At 41.2% G+C, this 18,754-nt stretch overlaps 1 protein-coding gene across 1 annotated transcript in view; it reads right to left on the minus strand.

Annotated features, from left to right (window-relative positions):
• il1rapl1b (interleukin 1 receptor accessory protein-like 1b) overlaps positions 1-18,754 on the minus strand; it is an 838,919-nt gene that overhangs the window by 207,727 nt on the left and 612,438 nt on the right. The window lies entirely within an intron of this gene.

The raw sequence follows: 18,754 nt of genomic DNA on the forward strand, positions 1-18,754 counted from the left end.
AAGAGTGCTTACAAGGAAAGGCAACATGATCATCGCGAAGAGAAGAAACTACATTGTGAAGAGAAATGTAACCTGCTTCAAAAAAGTCAATGCTAAAACAATTCCAGAAGAAAGTGACAAAGATGACTTTGATGACGTCATGCCTGTGACAAATCAAGAAGCAGTTCAGCCAAATCAAACACAGCCGAGATTGATACTGCAAGATCCAGAGAAGATCATTGAGACCTCACTGATCACCTATGCGATTTGAAGACTATTTCATGCATTAATGAGGAACAGAGCCAGTTGGGGACAAATGCTTGGTATTGAGCATGATATGCCTGAAACCTATCCCCTCCAAGTTTCAAATTTAAGTCTGTCAATATAATTTTGTTATTGTTAATTTGTAAAGAAAAGGGGGAAACTTTAAATTTAAAAGGGGGTAATGTAATGTAGTGCAGTGGTGACTTCACCTTAAAGAAACCATACCTTTAAGAGATCAAGCCACTGTTGCAACTGATGACATCAACAGACATATATAAGGAGGACACACCATTTTGAGACTCACTTAGCACATGGCTTTATAGAGAACAGACATACACCATAAATAATGTTTGTGTTGAATTTGAATACAAAGCCTGTTGTTGACATTTAAAGATGACTTAAGAACACAGCACGACACTACAGCTGCTAACCAATGTCCCTAATGGATAGTTTAGTTATAGTTGTGGCAACAGCAGGCAAAAGCTTACTGATGTTATTTGCAGATAGGCTGTGTGCTTTCAGCTGGGAAATTCCAGCAGTAACCCATACTCCTTTAGCCTGCCAGTTGTAGAATTTGTCAGATTTTCAGGAGTTCCCTACCCAACACCCATTGTGGCTTTTGTACTGTTAAGGGAGCTCCGTCACAAACACTGTCGTAGTTCAAGGAGAAGGCCCACAACTACTTTCTCTGGACAGCTTGTAATGGACAATAAATGGAGCCTTGCCACCATCTGCCACATCTCAAGAACATATGTAACAAACATTAAACTAGAAAATGATTGATTTACTTTATGAAGCACTTGAAAAAGCAGGAGAGAAAGCTTCAGGCATTGTCAGTGCAAATTTATTAAATATTTGAAATGTTAATCTATTCTTCTTTACATTTTATCAGTTCAAGTTGCACAACCAACTCTGCAGTCTCAAACTTGATTACACTTCAAAATTTTGTTGCACTGGAATGGCAACCTTTCCGTTTGCGAGAAATTTTGGGATTCTTTAAGGTTGACCATATATGCAAAGTGATCTTCCAGCCCAGATATCAGTGCATGTGAAATTCCCACACAATGGGCGGCACAGTGGCACAGTGGTTAGCACCGCAGCCTCACAGCTCCAGGGACCCGGGTTCAATTCTGGGTACTGCCTGTGCGGAGTTTGCAAATTCTCCCTGTGACCGCGTGGGTTTTCGCCGGGTGCTCCGGTTTCCTCCCACAGCCAAAGACTTGCAGGTGATAGGTAAATTGGCCATTGCAAATTGCCCCTAGTGGAGGTAGGGAATATGGGATTACTGTAGGGTTAGTATAAATAGGTAGTTGTTGGTCGGCACAGACCCGGTGGGCCGAAGGGCCTGTTTCAGTGCTGTATCTCTAAATAAATAAAGAATTCCTCTTCATGATTGTGTGTTCACTTACACATAAACTGTGATAAAACATGGTCATTTGGCTCTCCCCATGCAGGAAATTTGTCCACTTCCCACATGCTGGAGGATCAGGCCATCTCTACTGTCCACACCATCAACATCCTGGGAGCTGTCACTGACCAGGATCTCAACGGAGCCAGCAACATACTAAAGCTGATAAGAGGTTCATTTAACTAGAATACATTACAATAATAAAATAAAGTTCTCACTTCTTGTGTGTCAGCTGTCGCTCAGTTGGTAGTGTTGTTGCCTCTGAATCAGAAGGTTTCAGGTCCAAGTCCCACTCCAGGATTTGAGCACAAAAATCAAGGCTGACGCTCCAGTGCAGTACTGAGGGAGTGCTGAATTATCAAAGGTGCAGTCTTTCAGATGAGACATTAAACTCAGGCACTGCCTGCCCTCTCAGGTGGACATACAGATCCCATTGCACTATTTCGAAGAAAAGCAGGGGAGTTATCCCCCAGTGTCCTGGTCAATATTTATCCCTCAATTAACATCACAAAAATAGATTATCTGGTCATTATCACATTGCTGTTTGTTGGACCTTGCTGTGCACAAATTGGCAGCCGCATTTCCTACATTACAGCTATAAAGTGCTTTGACACATCTGGTGGTCATGAGAGATGCTACATAAATACAAGTCTTTTTTTCTTTCTCTTTGGTGAGGATGGCTGTATTAAGACTCAACTGAAAAGGTCATATCGCACAATAGCTATAGATCCTGTAAGATTATTGTCTATCTGATCCCCAAATCATGCCACACTTTGCCAATGCCCATTCCACTCCAGTGCCACTTTTGTTAGTAATGTACTCATATATTTAATTTTACTTTGTATTTTTCATAATAACCTTTTTCTCAGAGTTACCACTCCAATACCGTTTCAGGGATATAAATGACGCAGGCCAAATTGGGGATGGGTGCTTTTCACAGTAGGTAAGAAACACATCAATTCTGGAATATTCTAATAGCATCAACACAGTTCTGGCTGACAGTAAAATGAGCTCAATTGTCTCCAGGCAACGAGAGACACTGAATATGTTGCTAGTGCTTATTTTCTTTGCATTTTCTACAGCATCTGCAACACTGGATTTAAAAGAGGTGATTTCTGCAAGGCCATGAACAGTGCAGACTGTCTAAGTGAGCCCACCAGAGTCCATTCGTGTACTAGTGTAAATGTGATATCAAAAAAACCATTGTTTTGCAATCTGATTGATAATCAGACAGATTAAATTGTCATCCTTGAGCTTACTGAGCTCTCAAAATAAAACAACTTTAAAAGCTGAGTGCCAAGTCAAACACAATAATGCACAGATCCATGCCAATATTTGAGGCCACCTTCTTCTGTAATTTTCTGTAGTTTGCAAGAATAAATCTCATTCTCTGTTTACTGTTATTGCCCACAAATAACCATTTTGATCTCCAATGGGGACTAATCTCGGAAAAATAACAGCTTAGATGATAAGGCTGAATGTTTTGTTCCAGTTCTTGCTCACAAGCTCCCAGGTGAGGTCTATACTTCAGCTTGAAATGCAGCCAGCTAACAAGGAACTGGCAAATTCTAGTGTTTGCCTTAGCTGGCCAGCTCAATTAGTATCAGATTGGAGGAAATAATATTGAAATGTCTAGGGGCTTCTGTGAACTATTCTGTACTTGTTCTTAAAGCGCTCCATCTTTAGAATACATTCAGACTCCTGCCTATTACCTTCATGCTGTGCGCTCTATGATTTCTCAGCAAACACACCCTCAAGGAGAAAGATAGAATGTAACTATAATTACAACCATCAAGCTGATTATTCTGTTATTGTTAAAAAGGGAAGTTCCCTGCACAAAGTTCACAACCAATATAGAAGGATTTAACAAGCTGAGATATTGGGATCATGACAGTCAGATTATTTGCTTACACAACACAAGTTGAAGTTTTGTTTTAAACTGTACCAGCATCCAGTTTAATTTATATAACGAAATTTATAAGCCAGGTCCATGGAGGATATCACATCATTAAAAGAAAAGCAGCAACAGCTGAAGATCTCAAAATAAAATTACCCAGAAGAGAAAAGCATTCATTCTTATTCAATGGACTTTACTTAGTGGTGATTTCGCCCAGGGGAAAGGAGAAAAATAAAAGGCACACACAGCAATGTTTTTTTCTATTAACTTTAATGATTTTTTGCAGAAGCAATAAATATCAAGTTTCAAACCCATCTAAATCATATTTGATAACTGCTCAAATATCAATGCATTAGTTCAAATAGAATAAGAAATTCAGAGCCTCTATGAACTGTGATCTTGATGTTCAATTTGCTGAATGCAACAGACATATCAGAAAAAGTCCAATTAAAGTGTGAGCCAAATAGGGGTTCTCATTACAAACAACAACAATGTCTTTGTGGACTTAAGGTCATCTACAATAACTCTAATGGACAAGCACAAGAGAAAGCAAGCAGCATCCAGAACAGGATGTGCACTTAGCTCTTGTGGGAAGAAGCTCACCCCCTACTATTAGGGTACTTGTATAAATTGGAGAGAATCAAAAGCTGATTCCAGCCATTGGTGTAATATTGTGGCAGAAATAGGGTTTCCAACTGTGAACAATCAATTTGCAGGCCATTGTTTCTACCATTCAGATAATCCTCTTAACCTTCACTTTTCTTTTTGCTATGTTTTAATTCCAATTGATGCGCTAGGTGTAGACAGTGCAGTATCCCTCTTTAATACAGATCGATAGCCTAGAGCTTGCCTCAAGGACATGGTCAAAAAATGTAATTTCAATACAAGACTAATGGATTGTTCACCCAACTGGCTTCACAATTCCTCTAAAATTGAATATAGCTAATACATTGCCTTTACTGGATCTTCTTGTTACTTATCTGGGGATTTAGTGGGTTTTTGTTTGCGAGAATGCTAAGGTGATTACTACAGACATAAGTAGGAATGAAAAATTACATTTGTCCCATCAAGCTCATTCCTTCTAACAGATTGTGTACAATTTTCACTATTGGGGGGACTCTACTCAAAAGTTTTAATCTCAGGAATCTCAAATCTAACCACAAATGCATTGAGTTTCACGGTCAGATGCTACATTGGGGCTAAACAAACCTGATAAACGGGGAAGTAGTGTGGAATTGGAGTATTACTAAATTAGGGTGATTTTAATTAAAAAAATAGTTTCGGAAAAATATTGTCCATTGGAAATAAGAGAGGGGGTTAATGAAGGTAACGTGGCAGATATTATGTATATCAACTTTCAGATGCTGCTTGATAAAGTATTACATAATAGATTTGGTAACAAAATTAAAACCCATTGGATTAAAGGGACAGCGCCAGCATGAACACAAATTAGCTACAGAACAGAAAGGAGAGAGCATGGTGAACAATTGTTTACCAGATTGGAAAGCAGTACATAGTGGTGTCCCCCAGGGATCAGTATGAGGAACACTGCTCTTTTTGATATATATTAATGACCTGAAGTTGGGTACAGAGCATAATTTCAAAGTTTCCAGATGATACTAACTCAGAAATGTAGTATACAATGAGGAGAATAGTAATAGATTCAGGAGGACATAGACAGGCTGGTGAAATGAGCAGACACATGGCAGTGTAATTCAAAGCAGACAAGTGTGAAGTGACATAGTTTGGTAGGAAGAAAGAAGAGAGGCAATATAAACTAAATGGTACAATTTTAAAGGAGGCACAGGAGCAGAGAGACATGGAGGTGTACTACACAAATCTTGGAACATGGCAGGATAAGTGGTGAACACTGTTAAATAAAAAAGTATATGGAATCTATGGTGTTATTAATAGAGGTTTTGAGTACAAAAGTGGCAAGTTGTGCTAAATCTTTATAAAACACTGGTTAGGTTTCAGCTGGAGTATTGTGTCCAATTCAGGGCACCAAACTTTAGCAAGGATGTCAAGGGCTTAGAAAGGGTGTTGAAGAGATTGATTAGAATGGTACCAGGAATGAGGGACTTCAGCTGTTAACAGACTGAAAAAGCTGGGGTTATCCTCCTCTGAGAACAGAAGCTTAAAAGGAGATTTGATAGAGGTGTTGAAAATCATGAACAACTTTGATGATGACCAGCACAAGAAACCAAATTATAGAACATAGACACAGTCCAGATGCCTTGCCTGAAAGGGTGTTGGAAGCAGATTCAATAGTAACTTTCTCAAGGGAACTGGATAAGTACTTGAAGGGAAAAATTTTACAAGGCTGTGGGGAATGAGCAGGGGAAAGACCTTTGTTTTCCTTCCCACCCTTTCCCCTCTCACTTGCTCAAAACCTATTACATTTTAACTTTTACCAGTTCTGATGAAAGGTCACAGAGCTGAAATGTCAATTCTGTTTCTCTCTCCACAGATGCTGCCACATCGGCTGAGTATTTCTAGCACTTTTAGATGGAGTCTCACATATCTGATCTTAAACAATTGAGGTCACTAATCTGTACACAAAGGACGTAAAGTTCTCACGATGAATGACTGAAGCACTAAATCATCGTATACACCTTCAGGAATTGCTACAAATTACTCCACCATACTTCTATCCCAAGCTTTACATACTTTTTAGTTCTCATGCAATATTGCTATCATGAGGGAGCACAAGAGTCTCAAGCAAAAGTGTACAAGGACATAGTTTCAATGTTTTAATGAAATAAAACGCGGTAACTTGTGAAAAATAAATTATTATGCAACACTTAATGTTCTTGTGTGTCATTTAACCAAATGCCACAAAGCACTCAAAGAGCAGATAATAGGGATGGTAATGCAAAGCATTCTGGAACAAAAATGAACTTTCAGACAGACAACAGGAATTGTCTGAAAAATGAAGTGCTTTTGTCTAGTTGTAGTTAGGTTGGTGTCCTTTAATTTAGTCACAATACATAAGGAGCTTATACTGTAACGACGAAGGTGGGGGGAGTGCACTGTCTTTCACTGCTCCACAGGTCACAACATATATTTAAATGTGTACCCAGTTACCGATGCGGCCAATTATATACTCTATCTATTTTAATTTCAAAATAAAATCCATCAACCCGGTTTCTTTACTAAACAACAAAAGTATTAATTTATTATAAAATAAAACTTAATAAAGATGCAAAGCCTTAACACACAGTTTGAAATATGCCAGTAAATATATATATTCCCTGCTAAATACCCAAAATCCACACCCGCGCTCACAGGTTGAAGGAAAAATAAAGATGCTGCGGCCAAAGTACTTGTTAATTCTTGAAGAAAAAATGATAAGATATGTTACATTCCAGATGGCATACAGTCTGGCATCCGAGTACACTGGGATCTTTTCAGAAACAGTTCGCTCAGGAGATGTCATGAGGAAGTCTTTCAAAAGCTTCTCAGGAGAACTGCAGCATCAGGCAATACCGCTATCACAGAGTGCATTTTTTGCAGGGTTTCTCAGAGAGGTGGAGAGGCTACAAACCCAACCGACTCAAAACAGTATTCAAAAATGAAAACCACTCTTGAGCACCATACATCTTGACATGTCACTTCTCTTGTAAACAACTCCCATAGTCAGAAGGCACCTGTTGTTTACTGAGCTGAAGACACGTGACATCCAGTAAATGTCATTTTTAAACAGGACATTTCAGTCCTCCAATGAATCCATCTCCACAATTCTAAAACACGAATACTCAAAAAATATTTAAAAATGGAAGCACTTTCATGATAATACTCAGTTGCATTTAAAATCCCGTCCCCATCATAACCGACTACAAATGCCGCAGCTACTTTGGTTTTGCTGTCTCGGAGGCTATAGGTTTGAAGGCAGAGCCATGATGCATTCAAACAAAGATATATTGACTTAGGTTTTCCACTTGTACAACACAAATTCCAAGGCACAACTTGAGTGCGGTGGGGAAGTAACCAGATATCATGCCACTTCTGGCATTTTCTACCACAAGTCATGCCAGGCGTATCATACACCCACCCAAAATCAGGTGGACCTATAATTAGAGGCAAATGATGGGAATATATCATATGAATGCTGGGCACAGATATGCCTCTGCATCTCTGACATCCAGTATTAAGAGCAGTGAAAGGGATAGACAGAGGGATCAATTGAACTCTTGAGCACTGTAAACATGAGTTAATAAAAATGAACATCTTCACCTTACCCAGAGGACAACAGCCATGCTACGCTATGGTTGGCCTGCTTTATTAAAGACATTCTCCAGCTGCTCCCAAGTGGGCATCTGGGCAGAGATCAGGGACTTACCAAACCTACTTAAATAATCCTGACACTGGAAAATTAGGCAGAGTTATGGCTGTACCTTGTGGCAGACAAGGCATCCCACAGCACTTCCACTGACATAACAGGCGATAGTGTTACTTATTCAGGGAGGTGTTTCACTGCCAATTATTTTTGGGTTTAGCTGACAGATATTCAAATCTTTTACTCTTCCGGGAGCCTGGACTGTTCAAATCTTAAGTTAGTTTGGAAATTTCCAAGTCAGGTCAGTTAGCTCCCCAGCTGTAAGACTGTAAAAATAACTCTAAATAAAAGTTAACTGTAGTTTAGCATAGAGATTGTGAACAGTTCTTTTCCTTTCAAGGTGGTAACATAATGGCCATAAATATCCCCAGAGCTTCTCATAAATGTGGTTTCAGTGACATGTCTGTCAAAATTACAGTGGCAGAGCATGAAAAGATCAGAGGAAATTCCTGGCCAATAATCTGTGAATATAAATGTGTATGGCCGTTATTTCTTTGCTTGCTCGTCTATTGTTTATTACATATGCTCGACAGTTAAAGGCTGAAGTGAGTTCACTGACATTTTCCAAGGGCAGGAAAAATAATCTAATGAGGCACAGGATAGATTCAGTAATTAAAGAACATTATACAGATTGGCCGAGTAGGTAAATTCGATAGCACCCGGAATTGGGCACGAGGATCGTAATGCACAATTAACACCCATTTGTTTATTGCGACGCAGGCAGCACGCCAATTCCATGCTGCCTGCTCATTGCACTAATTTCAGCATCCAGCTAGTGTTAACCGTGCTGTTAGTTGGCTTGATATATCAGCAAGGGCCAATATTGTGAATGGTTAGCATCATTTAAAGCTAGCCTGCACTGCTTAAAGCTAGTTTGCATCTCTTAAAAAGGAATGGGGAGTTGGAATATGAGAAGGATGATTCGGTATTATCATCTTTGATGGTTTCAAACCCACTGCTGGCCATGGTCTCAGCAATGGGCATCCCAATAATGGTCAGCGCTATTTCCTCCATGAGGGTTTCAGCATGCAGGAATGCCTGTCCCCCTCCAATTAGCTCCTGCTGCCTCCAGTTCTGTGAATATGATGATCCAATTTTATGCGGGGTGGCGGCGGTGAGAACGGCCTGCATTCCCCAGGCCAATCAAAGCCCTTAAGTGGCCCATTAACTGGCACTTAAGAGCCTCCTCCCACCGCTGTGGGGATATTACCCTCGGCAGCCGGATGGCAGAAGCCTCAGGAACTCCACCTGGCAAAACCAGGCAGCCTTCTTGTGGGCTGGGGGTGGGGAGGCCCTCCTGATTGGGCACCCAGAAGCCCCAACCGCCCCCAATGCACAACACTCCCCCGTCCCCCTAACTGACCCCCCATTGCCTCGCTGGGGCCCAGCCAATTGTCAACTGCAGTAGATGCAAGTTTCCCTCCAAGCCACACACCATCCTGACTTGGAACTATATTGCCATTCCTTCACTGTCGCTGGGTCAAAATCCTGGAACTCCCTTCCAAACAGCATTGTGGGTGTACCTACCCCACATGGACTGCAGAGGTTCAAGAAGGCAGCTCACCACCACCTTCACAAGGGCAATTAGCGATGGGCAATAAATGCTGGCCTGGCCAGCCATGTCCACATCCCATGAATGAATAATAAAAAGGTTGGTTCTGTGGGATTGCACCTCTGGGTCAGAAAGCTCAAGCCTCATTCCAGGACTTCAGCACATAATCTAAGATGATAATTCATTGTGTTGTTGAAGAAATGCTACATTCTCAGAAGTGCTGTCTTTCAGATGAGACATTAAAACCTTGATGCTGTTTGTCTATTCAGGAAGATGTAAAATTCAAATAAAGGTAGGAGATTTTTCTGGTGTCCTGATCAATATTTATTGCTCAACCTACACCAGCAAAACAGATTAACTGACCGATAATCTCACTGGCGTTTGGGGACATTATGTGCTGATTGGCTGCTGTATTTGCCTACAAAATAACAGTGACTACACTTCAAAAGTAATTAATTGGCTATGAAGCACTTGAGACATCCTGAGGACATAAAGGCACAATATAAAAGGGTATTCAAAGGAAAGGTGGAGCCAATTAGCAAAGGAGGAGATCTTCTAGTATGGGCATAGGGCATGACTGAGGTACTAAATGATTATTTTGCATCTATAAGAATATAAGAAATAGGAGCTGGAATTGTCCAAACGGTCCCTCAAGCATGCTCTGCCATACAATATGATCATGGCTGATCTTCTGCCTCAACTCCACTTTCCTGCCTGCTCCCCATATACCTTGATTCCCTGAGATATCAAAAATCTCTCTCCATGCTATGAATATACTCAATGATAGAGCAACCACAACCCTCTGGGATACAGAATTCCAAAGATTCACAACCATCTGAGTGAAGAAATTTCTAATCATCTCAGTCCTAAATGATCGATGCCTTATACTGTGACTGTGCCCCCTTGTTCTAGATTCCCCAGCCAGGAGAAACAACCTCTCAGACTCTACCCTGTCCAGCCCCTTCAGAATCTTGTATGTGTCAATCAGATCACCTCTCATCCTTCGAAACTCCAGAAAATATAGGGCCAATTTACTCAGCCTCTCATCATAAAACCATCCTCTGATCCCAGGAACCAATCTAGTGAAACTTCACTGTACCATTTCCGAGGCAAGTATATCCTTCCTTAAATATGGAGATCAAAATACTGAAGTAGTCCGTGCAGAATTGCAGCAAGACCTGGACAATATCCAGGCTTGGGCTGATAAGTGGCAAGTAACATTCGCGCCACACAAGTGCCAAGCAATGACCATCTCCAACAAGAGAGAATCTAACCATCTCCCCATGATATTCAATGGCATTACTATCGCTGAATTCCCCCACTATCAACATCCTAGGGGCTACCATTGACCAGAAACTGGACTGGAGTAGCCATATAAATACTATGGCTACAAGAGGTCAGAGGCTAGGAATCCTCGTAACTCACCTCCTGACTCCCCAAAGCTTGTCCACCATCTACAAGGCACAAATCAGGAGTGTGATGGAACACTCTCCACTGGCCTGGATAGGTGCACCTCCAACAACACTCAAGGAGCTCAACACCATCCAGGACAAAGCAGCCTCCTTGATTGGCACCCCATGCACAAACATTCACTCCCTCCAACACCGACGCAGAGTGGCAGCAGTGTGTACCATCCACAAGATGCACTGCAGCAACACACCAAGGCTTCTTAGAGAGCACCTTCCAAATCCTCGACCTCTACCATCTGGAAGGACAAGGGCAGAAAATGCATGGGAATACCACCATCTGTAAGTTCCCCTCCAAGCACACACCATACTTATTAGGATACTTACCTTTACTAGCCAAGGCATAGCATATAAGAGCTGGGAGGTTATGCTGGAACTGTATAAGACACTAGTTAGGCCACAGCTGGAATAGTACATGCAGTTCTGGACACCGCACTATAGGAAGGATGTGCTTGCACTAGAGAGGGTACAGAGGAGATTTATAAGTATGTTGCCTGGACTGGAGAAATTTAGTTATGAGGAAAGATTGGATAGGCTGAGGTTGTTTTCTTTGGAACAAGGGAGGCTGAGGGGATATCTAATTGCAGTGTATAAAATTATGAACAGTCTAGATAGAGTGAATAGCAAGGCCCTATTCTCCTTGGTTGAGGAGTCATCACCAGAGGACATAGATTTAGGGTAAGAGGTCGGAGGTTTAGAGGGGATTCGAGTGGAAATCTTTTTCACCCAGAAGCTTGTGGGGATCTGGAACTCACTGTCTGAAAAGATGACAGATGCAGAAATCCTCATAACATTTAAAAAGTACCTAGATATGCACTTGAAGTTCTGTAACCTATAAGGCTATGGACCAAGAGCTGAAAAGTGAGATTAGGCTGGAAGCTACTTGTCGGCTGGCGCGAACACAATGGGCTGAATGGCAATCCTTCCGTGCTGTAAATTTTTATGATTCTATGATTGAATGAAAACATAGGAAGTGGATTAACGAAGAACTGGGGAGTACAAAATAAGCATTAGCTTTATAGTATAAGTCTTCCCTTGAGTAATACAAGTGGACCATATATTCTCGGAATAATACAAAATCAAGCTCTGGGCAGGAAGCGAGGTTAAAATGCATTCATCAATTATTAAAGAAAATAATATTAAAAAATCTAAATTGATTATAAGGAAGGTGCTAACCAGCATCTGAAATCCCAAATTAGGACTAAATTCTGAAAATCAATACCATATATGTCCATCACTTTTATTTTATAGTTTCCAAATAAAATGCTTACGAATATTAGAATTAGAATTAGAACATTACAGCGCAGTACAGGCCCTTCGGCCCTCGATGTTGCGCCGACCTGTGAAACCATCTGACCTACACTATTCCATTTTCATCCATATATCTATCCAATGATCACTTAAATGCCCTTAAAGTTGGCGAATCTACTACTGCTGCAGGCAGGGCGTTCCACGCCCTTACTACTCTCTGAGTAAAGAAACTACCTCTCACATCTGTCCTATATCTATCACCCCTCAACTTGAAGCTATGTCCCCTCGTGTTTGCCATCACCATCCGAGGAAAAAGACGCTCACTATCCACCCTATCTAACCCTATTATCTTATATGTCTCTATTAAGTCACCTCTCCTCCTCCTTCTCTCCAACGAAAACAACCTCAAGTCCCTCAGCCTTTCCTCGTAAGACCTTCCCTCCATATCAGGCAATATCCTAGTAAATCTCCTCTGCACCCTTTCCATAGCTTCCACATCCTTCCTATAATGCGGTGACCAGAACTGCACGCAATACTCCAGGTGCGGTCTCACCAGAGTTTTGTACAGCTGCAGCATGACCTCATGGCTCTGAAACTCGATCCCCCTACTAATAAAAGCTAACACACCATATGCCTTCTTAACAGCCCTATTAACCTGGGTAGCAACCTTCAGGAGAATATGAAATATAGATGCGGGAGATCATTTGGCCCATCTAGATCATCCTTTCATAGAAACCTATGATGCCTCCATAATAGCATCTGATGGCTTCTTGAACATTTTCAATTTTTTTTTGCCTCCACTACCACATCTAAAGAACATGCTAGTGTTAATCATTTTTTTTGTGTGTAGATGTGGTTCCTGACATCAGTCCTGAATGCACTTTTTGCCAGTTCTAGTGCTGTCCTTCACTTTAACACAGTATTCAAGGAGTAGCTGACCAAAGTACAATATAGCTTCAGCATATTGGCCTGAGACTAAAAATGTATTGATTAGACAATACAGCTCATCACTTTGCTTGCTTTGTTAACTGCTGTTCTGCAAGAAGTGGACATAATCAGTGTTGACTGTTCTATTATTTCCATATCACTTTCAGCTTCTCCTCCCCTAAAATGGGCAGCATTAAGCAGCAATATTCACCACCTTTACTTCCAGCATGTAAGACCTTGCACTTCTTTAGATTGATTTTCATCTGTCAAAGTCCTTCCCACATTTCTCCTATAATTCTTTGGCTACTTCACCATACTTTACTACCCCTCATCCTCCATTTAATCATCAGAATCATACAGTGCTTCTGAAACAGGTTATTTATACAAATGAGAAAAAGCACTGCTCTAGGAAAGTGCAACAGGATCAGCCCATTAGAGTTCAAGCGGACACAATTGGCAGCCTGTTGACAGGAAACTCTATTCCACTATTGTAGTAGATTATAATCGTCGTCCCTTTTCGGGGCTATCCTGGATCAGACGTATTTCTCAGATGATCACTCTCACTTGAGGTTGAGAAAGACAGATCCTAAAGACACTTGAATGGGTCTGAAGGGCTGATCCAACTCTCCTGAAAGGAAAGGAACCAGTTGAAAATATTACCATCCTCCAGTTTCAGCCAGATTATAATAACCCGGATATTATGAGGGTCTGGGAATCTCTCCTCAGTAATGGACCACCCCACCAAGAAGTGCATGGAGCTGGGTTCACGAGTTAGCAATACAGAAGATAATGAATTGCAACGTTAATAGTTCTAAGAAAAAGTACAATCTTGTTTCTAGGTAGAGAATCTAATTTTTAAATCTAAATATTGTTTCAGCAAAATATTCAAGTAGGATAACAATTATTAAAGTAACATTTACCTTAATTCCCTGAGCAGACGATGTATGGAGTTAGCGAGATACGTCTGTCCCAGTTAAGGGCAAAACAATCATCGTCTCACCCCAATAGCTGTACCTTTACCATGAGAGATGTTGGAGCTTGTCCAACAAATCTAAAAATACAATGTGTGCTTCCAATATTTATACTGTTTTCTTACGTATTGACGTGTTCCCTCAACTGTAAGTAAGTTGGTCTCCCTTTATTTCCAAATAAGGCCATATAATTGTTAGTTTCTAGTTAAGATCCACCCTCTGATTCCTAAGAAAGGTTGTATAGCTATTAATTTCTAGGTAAAGTCCAGGCCTCTTTGATTTCTAAGAAAGGGTAGCTGTGAGTGTGGTGATGATCAATGTTTGATTAGCCATCTAACTGTGTTTCAAGATTATAATTCAGTTTTTTGGGTTTGGTTAGTTTTGTCAAAAAATCAGTTCACTGTGGTTTATGACTGACAACATAAAACCATCTTATCAACTATTACACTGTGGTAACTTTTGTGACATTTTGCAAAACTATGTTATCAATGTTTTAACGTGTGATGAGGTTCGTCACTTTGGGAAGTGAATCCTCCATATTGGAAGCTGCTTTTATGTTCTAAGATGAGGCAAACTTTTTCACTGAGACTTTTAGTATTATAGGAAAATAATTATTTTAATATTACAACCCCTCATTATAGCCGGATTCCTTTGCACTATAACCTCAAAGGGCCCCACCTTTATAAGAGAAACACACAAGAAGATGTCACTCATCACTACTAAAATCTGATACTTTTCTTGAAAAACCAGTGAGCAACTCAATATTATGTTTAATGTATGCTTGGTGAAAAGAAAATTCCTAATGAGTTGAACTTTGCCATGCAGGAACCATTTTTTTTTCAAATACTTACTTCACTGTCTGAGCACAACTCTTACAAAAGGCTTTGCAAGGATTCTGTGGTCCTTTGCACCCTTCCCCTGCTATTGTTTACCAACTCCTTGCTTTGGAGCAGTCCCAGTAATCCAACTTACCATGACCAACACTACAGGAGATTCACAATGTACATAGTTCATCACACTAAGAGTCAATTTTTGACAAGGATGGTTCAGTGGATATACTCACTGTTCCATGTGGAAATGAGCCTTGTAGATCAGCCATGAATGATGGTAGACAATTAAACAACTAACTGGAGGAGGTGGCTCCACAAATATCCCCATCCTCAATGACCGGGGAGCCCAGTACATCAGTGCAAAAGATAAGGCTGAAGCATTTGTAACAATATTCAGCCAGAAGTGTCGGGTTGATGATCCATCTCAGCCTCCTCCTGAAGTCCCCAGCATCACAGATGTCAGACTTCAGCCAATTAGATTCACTCCGCGTCATATCAAGAAACGACTGAAGGCACTGGATAACGCAAAGACTATGGGCCCTGACAATATTCCGGCAATAGTACTGAAGACCTGTGCTCCAGAACTTGCCACGCCACTAGCCAAGCTGTTCCAGTACAGTTACAACACTGGCACCTACCCGGCAATGTGCAAAATTGCCCAGGTATGTCCTGTACACAAAAAGCAGGACAAGTCCAACCCAGCCAATTACCGCCCCATCAGTCTACTCTCGATCATCAGTAAAGTGATGGAAGGTGTCATCGACAATGTTATCAAACAGCACTTGCTTAGCAATAACCTGCTCGGCGATGCTCAGTTTGTGTTCCGCCAGGGCCACTCAGCTCCTGACCTCATTACAACCTTGGTTCAAATATGGACAAAAGAGCTGAATTCAAAAGGTGAGGTGAGAGTGACTGCCCTTGACATCAAGGCAGCATTTGACAGAGTATGGCATCAAGGAGCCCGAGCAAAACTGTTTTCAATGGGAATCGGGGAAAACCCTCTGCTGGTTGGAGTCATACCTAGTGCAAAGAAAGATGGTTGTGGTTGTTGGAGGTCAATCATCTCAGCTCCAGGACATCACTGCAGGAGTTCCTCAGGGTAGTGTCCTAGGCCCAACCATCTTCAGCTGCTTCATCAATGACCTTCCTTCAATCATAAGGTCAGAAGTGGGGATGTTCGCTGATGTTTGCACAATGTTCAGCACCATTCACGACTCCTCAGATACTGAAGTAGTCCGTGCAGAATTGCAGCAAGACCTGGACAATATCCAGGCTTGGGCTGATAAGTGGCAAGTAACATTTGCGCCACACAAGTGCCAGGCAATGACCATCTCCAACAAGAGAGAATCTAACCATCTCCCCTTGATATTCAATGGCATTACTATCGCTGAATTCCCCCCACTATCAACATCCTAGGGGCTACCATTGACCAGAAACTGGACTGGAGTAGCCATATAAATACTATGGCTACAAGAGGTCAGAGGCTAGGAATCCTCGTAACTCACCTCCTGACTCCCCAAAGCTTGTCCACCATCTACAAGGCACAAATCAGGAGTGTGATGGAACACTCTCCACTGGCCTGGATAGGTGCACCTCCAACAAAACTCAAGGAGCTCAACACCATCCAAGACAAAGCAGCCTCCTTGATTGGCACCCCATGCACAAACATTCACTCCCTCCAACACCGATGCAGAGTGGCAGCAGTGTGTACCATCCACAAGATGCACTGCAGCAACGCACCAAGGCTTCTTAGAGAGCACCTTCCAAACCCTCGACCTCTACCATCTGGAAGGACAAGGGCAGAAAATGCATGGGAATACCACCATCTGTAAGTTCCCCTCCAAGCCACACACCATACTTATTTGGAAATATATTGCCATTCCTTCACTGTCACTGGGTCAAAATCCTGGAACTCCCTTCCTAACAGCACTGTGGGTGTACCTACCCCACATGGAATGCAGCGGTTCAAGAAAGCAGCTCACCACCACCTTCTCAAGGGCAATTAGGGCCGAGCCAAGGTGGCAAATTGAGCACAGCATTTGGCCTTTATAATCATAAGAAAGGGAGGGGGGGACAAAATAAGCCAGGGCTGCAGCTCCTGATCATTCTCCAATGATGATTCCGGCTGGAGATTTGCATGGACATCACAGGATCAAGCTTAGCTTCTGTAGTCAAAAAGCCTGTTAATACTTAACGCATTGATGGCCACATGCAGAATGGAATTTGAAACAAGGCATCAGAGGATTATTGCCATCTGGCAGTGTAATCTAGCAAGAACCAACATCTTCAGGAGAGAAAAGAAAGGAAAAGAAACAAAGAAATTGCTTCCACATGACCAAAACATTAAATCTCTATGCTGTCTTCCACTAGGCCAGAAATAAAAATCACCTTATAGTTTGGACAATTCTCGATCTATTGATGGCACATCTATACTTCAGAAAAAATTATCCATAACTGTATTTGATGAATAATCAAACATCATTATCTTGAGTACAAAAAAAACAAGCCCAGCCAAGGCTCTAACAAACTCATTCATTTTAATTACTCTTCTTATAAGTGATGTCAGTTGTTTCACTCATGACTGCTGGCTGACAGTGTTATTAAAATGTAATTTCTGCGTTCACATGTAAATAACCCCAAGCAACAATTAAGAATCTGTTGATGAAAGGAGCTTGTAATTGCACTATTAACATCACAACTTTCACACATTTCAGAACTAGGAGACACCGATTAAAAATGAAAATTCCTTCAAATATCAGCACAAATACACTCACTTGCTTCGTGCTGCTTCACTTAATTTGATACCTTCCCAGAAAACTGATTTACAAATCATCAAGATGAAGACAGTGGGAGGCATACAGTCTTTGTTTAACCTATAAGTTAATAACTGCTCATCCAGCCAATCATCGTAACATATTTTACTACAGTAATTTGAAGCAGCTGCATAATAAAGCTGTAAAATGTAAGGTGTGAGAAAGATGCTTACCTGTAAAAGGTTAAGCAACTTCGTCTAACATTGGAACATTTTTGCAAGTGCAAACTCACAAGCAGTTGATTATTAGACAATGTCAGACTTGTTGAACTAACAATGTTCAAACGTGAAGCTGCTGCACCACAGGCTCCGAGTCTCAATTACTTCACAGTGGGGAGCCGCTGAGTGGACAAGAATATTTGTTTGCTGGTAAGTCTTGTCTTTATGCAGCCTAACAGTCCATCTACAAAGGAATCATTGCGAGCTGTGACCAAAAAGGTAAAACTTCTGCTGATCACTGCCAAATACCCCCCACCCTAGATTGTTACATCTACACCCACCACTGCTGCTGCCCTCCCCGATCACCACTGCTACCCTACCCAATCTAAGCCACTGCTAATATCCTTCCTGATCACCCTGCTCTCCTGATTAGGTGCCAAAGTCTTCAATATAGTGGGTAGGAGGCACATATCATATTGGTATAAGCAAAAAAATAGTACCATCCATGATCTGCACCTTAACCAGTTATTAGTCCCATTACGTATACAAATAATGGGTGATGTGCTATCAAATTTATAGGCTGCTATTTATTACCCAAGAAATACTATCCATTAAAAACAGTGGCGAATTGGCAATACTGAGATCACTTAACTGATATGACACCTCATCCATATAATTGTAGAAATTTAAAAGCTTCTATAGGTACGTAAAAAGGAAACTTTTGGCTAAGACAAATGTGGGTCCATGACAGTCAGAGTCAGGAGAATTTATAATGGGGAATAAAGAAGCTAAATGATTACTTTGTATCTATCTTCACTGAGGAAGATACAATAAACCTCCCAGAATTAGAGATCCATGGGATTAGGGGGAATGAGGAATTGAAGGAAATTAGTATTAGA

The sequence above is a fragment of the Heterodontus francisci genome, chromosome 10 (genome assembly GCF_036365525.1).
Source record: "Heterodontus francisci isolate sHetFra1 chromosome 10, sHetFra1.hap1, whole genome shotgun sequence".
NCBI classification, from domain to species: Eukaryota; Metazoa; Chordata; class Chondrichthyes; order Heterodontiformes; family Heterodontidae; genus Heterodontus; species Heterodontus francisci.